The 6,980-nt window shown below is 39.7% G+C and overlaps 1 non-coding gene across 1 annotated transcript; it reads left to right on the plus strand.

Annotated features, from left to right (window-relative positions):
* The first annotated feature begins 5,269 nt into the window (after positions 1-5,269).
* Positions 5,270-5,376, plus strand: LOC113001538 (small nucleolar RNA R71). Its single transcript, XR_003266932.1, has one exon. It is a non-coding gene; the product is annotated as a small nucleolar RNA R71 (small nucleolar RNA).
* The last annotated feature ends 1,604 nt before the right edge of the window (positions 5,377-6,980 follow it).

Genomic DNA, 6,980 nt, shown 5'->3' on the forward strand with positions numbered 1-6,980 from the left:
TTCACGCACCTTCGGTCAAATGTGTCAAATAAGTCTGCCAAGATAGCTACCACCAGGCTTTCTTTGCCATGGTGATATGCAAGGAAAGCATCAATTGCGGCTAGGTCCACCAAACCATCCACGTTTGGAAAGAGGAAAACCCCAAAGATTAGCAATGCTAATATGTCCATAAACGGGACCCACTCCTCTTGATTCGCTGTATCCCTTGCCTTGCCTTCTAAGTACTTCCGTGGTAGGCCTACTACGCCGTTTCGAGTTTGCTTTACACGATCCAATTCTCTTGCCGAATCCCTGACCACAACTGCAATCTTGCTCAAGGAGGGAAGAAACCCGGAGAAAAGATACGGTTTCCTTCCCCCAAGAGGATATCCTAGAATCTCCTCAAATTCTTCAACAGTCGGTACTAATTGGAAGTCTCCAAACGTGAAGCATCTCAAAGGCTGGTCATAGTATTGGGTGAGTGATACAATAGCTTCCGTGGATATCTCTGCTATGGTCAAATCTAAAATCTTTATGTACACCTTGCGGAAGGCTTGCATTTGGAGAGGTCCCATCAACCGCCCCAACTCCTTAATGCTGGTGATATCTAGGCCCTTAATCTTGACTTGATAAAACCTTTTTCTAGTTTGATTTGTTCCCATGTTTTACTAAAGTGAAACAAAAACCCAGTGCGAATCAAAACTCTGACATCTATCATGGGTGGAATGGATGAATGCATGAAGAAATGCATATGACACAGATGCAATTTATGAATACGGGAGCCCGGGAAATTGTCTCCTTCTTAGATACAACGTCTTGGGGTAGCATGGTGCCCGACGTATGTATTTAAGAAGGTGACACAGACCTTCTGTTGGTTTGCCAAAGAGAGGGGATCAAGACGAAACCCGTGCATGATAAGGCACGACATGGGAATGTACATAGTACGACACTATCCACAAACAAATATAATCAAAGGGGTACACAACATTTGACTACATGCATGGCAGTGTGGAAAATGGCACACAACGTGTTTGCTTCGTGCCCTTATTTTAGGGACCTACATGGGAGGGAGCTAAAAGGGCTTTTAGTGATAATTCCCAAGGTGGTCATATCTCTCTTGATAGTCTTTAGAGGTATCATCCCCTTCGAAGAACATATTGCAGCAGTAGGGACTACTAGCAACAATATGTTATCAAAGAGAAAAACTCTAGATGGGGGTTCACTGTAATCAAGCAAGTCGGAGACCTAGCATGATCACAGATTCACCTCCACTCCTTATGTTCCCACGAACCCGGGTATAGGGCCCTTTTTCAACTCACCGTGTGTGCAAATAGTGTTGGTGTTTGTGTGCATCAAATGAATAAATATTTACCTCATGCATACATTTTAAAACACACTAAAAGCATCAAAAGAGTTTATATACACAAGAACATAAGAAAAAAAGACAAAGAAAAAGAACAAAAGGGAAGTCATAGTAAAGAAAGCACACTGATTGATTGGCCTAACTCTCTAACAATAGTCCCCAGTGGAGTCGCCAACTGTCGCGACCTACCCTTCGGCGGGAGGGTGACGCGAGACTCACAAATACGTCTTCCAAGAAAGGAAAATGCACAGAGTCGCCACCAACGTTTATTTGAGGAAAACGTCGGAAAAACCGGAAAAAGACGTGGTCTACGAACTTTAAGTGAAAGGTTCGGGAGTTGTATTTATGCACGGGGAAGGTATTAGCACCCCACGCGTCCGTCACAAGGGACGACAACTTTTAATCAAGTGTGTGAATATGACTGCATTTTGTGTTATCTTCCCTTTTTTACGTTTTTTATGTCTTTTTATGCCTTTTATATTTTTTTATCTTTTTGTGGTCGACAAAGGTGTTTCCCTTGCTCCTACGTATTCCTCAATTGTGGTAAGGAAATCAGACCTACGTAGTTCTTTGAGAACTAAACGTTGGTTAAATTATTTTTATCCTTTTTTGCAAGATATATTTTGATTAAATGAAAGGTCATTTAAGGCGTTGGACCATTAAACAATCTTTTGATTCTTTTGAAAGGAGAGAAAACATTAAGGCATTGGACCATTAATGATCTCTTGTTTTTTTGAAAGAGGTAACAAAGCTACGTGTTGATTTTAGGCTTTAGAAATCCACGTTTAACCAATAAAAGTGGAAAAGACCATTTCAAGGTGTTGGACCTTAAAAATGACTTTTTAGGCGATGACAAAAGTTTGATTTATGAATTGATCTTAGCCTTAGTTTCACTTTGGTTATTAGTGAATTCGATTAAGAAAGAAAAATCACAAAGAAAAACGTCCGATTGATTTTTTTGATTATTTTATTAAAAGATATTTTTTTATTATTATATTATTATTTTACCTCTTTTTGGTTTTAAACGTGGTTACGGCATGACAGAACGGTCGGATTTCATTTGAACAAAAATTAAAAGATGTTACAATTCAAATGAACAGTGGAAATTTATTTTATTTTTGATTAGGCGAGAAAATGACTTAAATAAATGACTAAAGCACGTCAAAAGGGGGTACAGAAAGTAAATGAAATAAAAATAAAAGCATGCAAAATAAATGGGGACCTCTAAGGGTACATACAATGAATTGAAAAGTTCGATTTCGGGAACTTACTGGTTGAAGACCGAAGAACGACGAAGAACGATGAAGAACAGTGGAAAACCTTCGCAAAATCGCCCACGGAAACGTCTCTGAAGCGTTACGGAAGCGCCTTGGCTTGGATTTTCTTCATGGAAACAATTTTTCTCACTAATTTTAAGTGATTCTTAGATATCAGGAGGGTTGAACCTTTTTGTTTTACCCTCCTCCCCCTATTTATAGGGAAAAGAGGGTGGTGGTTGCTGCCCAGCTCGCCCAGGCGAGCTGGGTTGGTTCCACCAGAAGGCACCGCCTTCTGTTGGAAGATCTTGGAAGGCCCAAGTGGGCCTGATTGCTATTTGTACCCCCTTGTTTACTAAATACACCCCCTGTCCCCTTTTTTGCTGATTCTTTTTCCGTAAGGTTACGGAACTTTACGAATTGCGCCTTAACACGTCCTTTCAACTCCCTTCTTGTGCTTCTTGAGCACTAGCAACAACTTCTCCCCTTGCTCAGCATCAAGGGAGGCAGAGATGAACACTTGAAATTTTTCCTTATCCTCCAAGTAAGCATATTTGAGGGTTGCTGGTAAGGGCTTCCACTCTGGTGTGGGTGGTGGCTGGACCGTGGTAGGAACCATGGTAGGAGAAGAAGAAGGTTCCTCAGCCTGTACCTCATAAAGCAAGTCAGAAGTATATGTACTTCCTGCAACATGGTTAGTGCATTCTGACTCTAAAAAATCAGCATCAAGAGGTACACCACCCAAAAAATTAGAACCAAACTCAAATTTAAATTCACTCTCAACATAAAAGTCAGATATAGGTTCAAATTCAAACTCAGATTCATATTCAATGCATAAGGAATGACAAGCATGCAGATCAGATAAAAATGGATGTTTCCTACCATGAAGGACAGAATCAAACATATAATCATCAAGAATCTGATCAATTATCTCAGCACGAAAAATAGTATGATCCTCGGATGGATGTTTCATGGCATCAAGAATGTTAAAATGAACAACAATATAACCAAATTCCATAGACAATGTGCCAGCATAAACATCTATCTTGGTTCAGGCTATTTTCATAAATGGCCTACCTAAAATAATTGGAACTGAACCATGGGAAAATCCCTCTTCCATATTAGGAACATAAAAATCAACAGGAAAAATAAGCTCACCAACCCGAACTAGTACATCCTCTATGAAACCTGTGGGTAAGCAACACTTCTATTTGCCAAATGAATCACTACATCTATAGATTGCAAAGGTCCAAGAGATAAAGAATTGAAAATGAATAGAGGCATGACACTAACTGATGCTCCTAGATCTAGCATGGCATTCTCAAATTTACTGTTCCCAATAATGCAAGGTATACAGAAAGTACCTGGGTCCTTACATTTCTCAGGAATGTGAGGAACAGATTTACCTATCAATGCTGACACATTTCTGCCCATGCTAATCCTTTCATTGCCTTTGAGCTTCCTTTTGTGGGTGCACAGCTCCTTTAGAAACTTGGGATATCTTGGAATCTGCTTGATGGCATCTAGCAGAGGTATGTTCACCTCTACTTTTCTTAAGGTCTCCAAGATCTCCTTTTCCACTTCTTCCATTTTTTGGTTTGGAATCGCTCTAGGTGGGAATGGAAGAGGGATATGAGGCTGCTATAAGTCAGAATTACTAGAAGAAGGTCCACCTGCATGAAAATTTTTGTTAGGAAGCTTTTTCTTTTGTGAAACTATCTCATCCTCTTTTTCAGGTGTAGAATGAAGCTTGACAGGTTCAGGTGCAGGTGCTGCTACTGGTGGAGGCACTTTAATTTGGTTGCCAGACCTCAAGGTGATGGCACTCACATTTTTTGGATTCTACACAGTTTGTGAAGGCAATTTGTCAGAATTTTGGGACTCACCTTGATTCATCTGAGTAGCCATATGCCCCATCTGATTTGTCAAACTCTGAATAGAAGCTCTTGTCTCTTGCTGAAATTGCATATTCTAGATGGTCATTTGCCTCACTAACTCTTCTAAGGAAGGTTGAGGAGGAGCCTCAGTTGCTGGTTGTCTTTGTTGTGACTGTTGCTGCTGTTGCTGCATTGGAGGAGGAACATATGGCTTGCTTGGACCAACAACATTTTGGAAAGGAGGGACAGGCTGCTTTTGTTGTGGAGGACTTGTCCATCTCAGATTTGGATGATTCCTCCAACCTGGATTGTATCTATTGCTTGAAAGGTCATAATTATTCTGCTCTTGTTGGTTTTGTTGTTGAAGAGGTCTATTATAAATGTTTGTAGCATAAGCTTCAGGTTGCTCATTGACTCTAGATTGCTGCAAAGAAGGACAGAGGTCTGTATGGTGATCTGCAGAAGAACATAGACCACAGACTCTTGCAACAGGTGCAGATTTCTGATTCATGGCAAGCTGAGTTACTAGGTTGACCAAGGCATCAAGTTTTCCTTCAAGCTTTTTATTTTCAGTAGATGAAGATGAATTCGTGGCCACCTCAGGGACTCCTCTAAGAACAATAACATCATTTCTTGCACTGAATTGTTGGGAGTTGGAAGCCATCTTCTCAATCAAATTCCTAGCTTCAGCAGGGGCCATATCACCAAGAGCTCCACCACTGGCAGCATCAATCATACTCCTCTCCATGTTGCTAAGTCCCTCATAGAAATATTGAAGAAGGAGTTGCTCGGAAATCTGGTGGTGAAGGCAGCTTGCACACAATTTCTTGAATCTTTCCCAGTACTCATACAAGCTTTCTCCACTAAGTTGCCTGATTCCTGAAATGTCTTTTCTGATGGCAATGGTCCTAGATGCAGGGAAGAATTTCTCCAAGAACACCCTCTTAAGGTCATCCCAATTGAAAATAGACCTGTGAGCAAGGTAGTATAGCCAATCTTTTGCCACTCCCTCTAGAGAATGAGGAAAAACCTTTAGAAAAATATGATCTTCTTGGACATCAGGGGGCTTCATGGTGGAACAAACAATATGGAACTCCTTAAGATGCTTATGAGGATCTTCACCTGCAAGACCATGAAACTTGGGCATCAAATGTATTAGTCCAATGTTGAGAACATATGGAACACCCTCATCAGGATATTGATTACACAAGCTTTCATAAGTGAAATCAGGTGCAGCCATCTCTCTAAGAGTCCTCTCACGAGGTGGAGGCTGAGCCATGTTCTCAGTATAAAAATTAGTAGTGGAATGCTCAAAATCATAATATTCAGAATCACCCTCAACAGAATGCTCAAAATGCACATAATGACCAGGATGCGCACTATGCCTAACTAATCTATGAAAGGTTCTATCTATTTCAGGATCAAAGGGTTGTAAATCACCTAGATTGCCCCTATTCATGCACTATATGCAGCAAATAATGTGTTTCGCAACAACACCTAACAAGGGGGTAAAAGTACAGCTATACTCAAACGATATCAAAATAAGCTGAAATTTTGTGAGGAACACCCTAAAATCATGAAAAGATAGCACAAAAAATTTTAAACAAAAATTCAAAGTCTAACTATGAAAACTACCTAAGCAAAGTTTAGAAAAATAAGACAATAATACTTGAAAAATAAAACAAACTTAGTAAACGACTGATTTTTGGAGTTTGGGAAACCCCGACCGGCTTTAGCCGGTTGCTATAGTATGGGAAATTTTTTTCTACCCCAAATGCATATATAATAATAGTTATTCTGATACCGGAGCAAAAGTTATGACCGTTTTAAGTTTTGCTAAAAACAAGTTCCAAAAATTTTTATCTCTCAAATAATGCCACACCAAGTGCTCCTGGTATTTTTCGCACAAATCAAAAGAAGCTACCACACAAAAATTCAGCCAAAAATAACAACTCTAACTATCAAAACAAATTTCTTTAATTAAATTGCAAAATCCGTCACTAATTTCCTGTCGCTAATCACTGTTCAGCACTGTTCACAGCAAAACAAAAGGCTGAATCAGTCGCTAAATCATTCGCTAAAACAGTCGCTAAACAGGGAATGCAACTGAAACGCAAAATAGAATGCTACACAAAATAAGATAACTAAACACTATTATGAATCTTTGGCCCACTGCTCCCTGGCAACGACGCCAAATTTGATCGAGGTCGTACCCGAATCAAATAAACATTAAAAATGCAGTATCTAGGAAGTGATCCTAGGTCGTCTCCCAACGAGCAATGGTCAATCAAACGTTCATAACAGATAGTAATAAAACAGTAACGAATTGGGGAGGGGGTTGTTTGTTTTTGTAAATTAAACAGCAAGTAAATTTGAATTAGAAAATATCAGAATTAAAACATGTTTCCCCATGATTCACAAGCAAGTGTCTTATCCTAGATTACGAGGATTTATCCTTTATCAGTTCAACCACTTAATCGAACCCTAAATTAAATTACTAAGCGA

Source organism: Glycine max, chromosome 7 (assembly GCF_000004515.6).
Source record: "Glycine max cultivar Williams 82 chromosome 7, Glycine_max_v4.0, whole genome shotgun sequence".
In the NCBI taxonomy this organism is placed as follows: Eukaryota; Viridiplantae; Streptophyta; class Magnoliopsida; order Fabales; family Fabaceae; genus Glycine; species Glycine max.